Below are 1,074 nucleotides of genomic sequence, written 5' to 3'. Positions count from 1 at the left end.
ACAATGTACAATGTATATATAACAATATTTTATTTTATATAGCAAGAAACATGATTATTAAAAAAGAATACATAAAATTTTTGTTAGTTTATGTAAGATGTACGGATGTACAATGTATATATAACAATATTTTATTTTATATAGCAAGAAACATGATTATTAAAAAAGAATACATAAAATTTTTGTTAGTTTATGATTTATGTAAGATTTAATGCTTAGAATTAAAGCAAAAAGTCATATGAATTTATTAAAATATTGTACACTAATAACTATTAATTTTGATTATCTTTATACATTCAAATTTATTTACTTTTGATCTATAATTAGGATCATCTTGTAATATTTCAATTAATTAAAACTTACACCTAGTAATTAATAAAATTATTAGTTTAAAATTATTTAATCTGGCTTTTATAGCCATCAAAGGACACACATTTATGAACACATCATGCATGCGTGACTATTCTTTCTCCAGTTTAGGTTGAGGTCAACTATCGACCCATGATTTTCTTGATGCCCAATGACTAAATTACTAACCTAGCCGCAAATATATAACATTGGTCAATTTAATTGAAAATAAAAATAATAAATTAATATCAGTCAACATTTCCCTGTTTGACCGGAATCTGTCAAGTTTTTCTTCCCTGTCCGTAGTCCGAAGCCTTTCTATACAATAATTTACTCAGAAACATGCTTTCGTATGGAATCGAATAATAATGCATCTAGAACATGATGAATATTGAATAGACAACACAAGAAAATGATTTATAAGGAAGTATTAAAAGTAAGAACCCATTTCAATCAACAAACCTTTTTCCCATTTGAATGAGAAATCTTCCTAAACTTTAGTTGGTTGAAATTTATAATTAGTCATTTTTATCTTCGTGAAAACAAAAGAGTAAATAAAGGTGGAAAGTAAAACAAGTAATTACTAGCGTAGAATATATATACATATATAAAAAAATATTACATGTATATCAAAATTAGTCACAAAAAATAATCACGGTGTATTTATATATAAATATATATTGTTTAATTCATTTTCAATGTGTATTTTATATCAAACTATATATT

Source organism: Arachis ipaensis, chromosome B08 (assembly GCF_000816755.2).
Source record: "Arachis ipaensis cultivar K30076 chromosome B08, Araip1.1, whole genome shotgun sequence".
Lineage (NCBI taxonomy): Eukaryota > Viridiplantae > Streptophyta > Magnoliopsida > Fabales > Fabaceae > Arachis > Arachis ipaensis.
Note: the sequence above shows the minus strand (reverse complement) of the source record.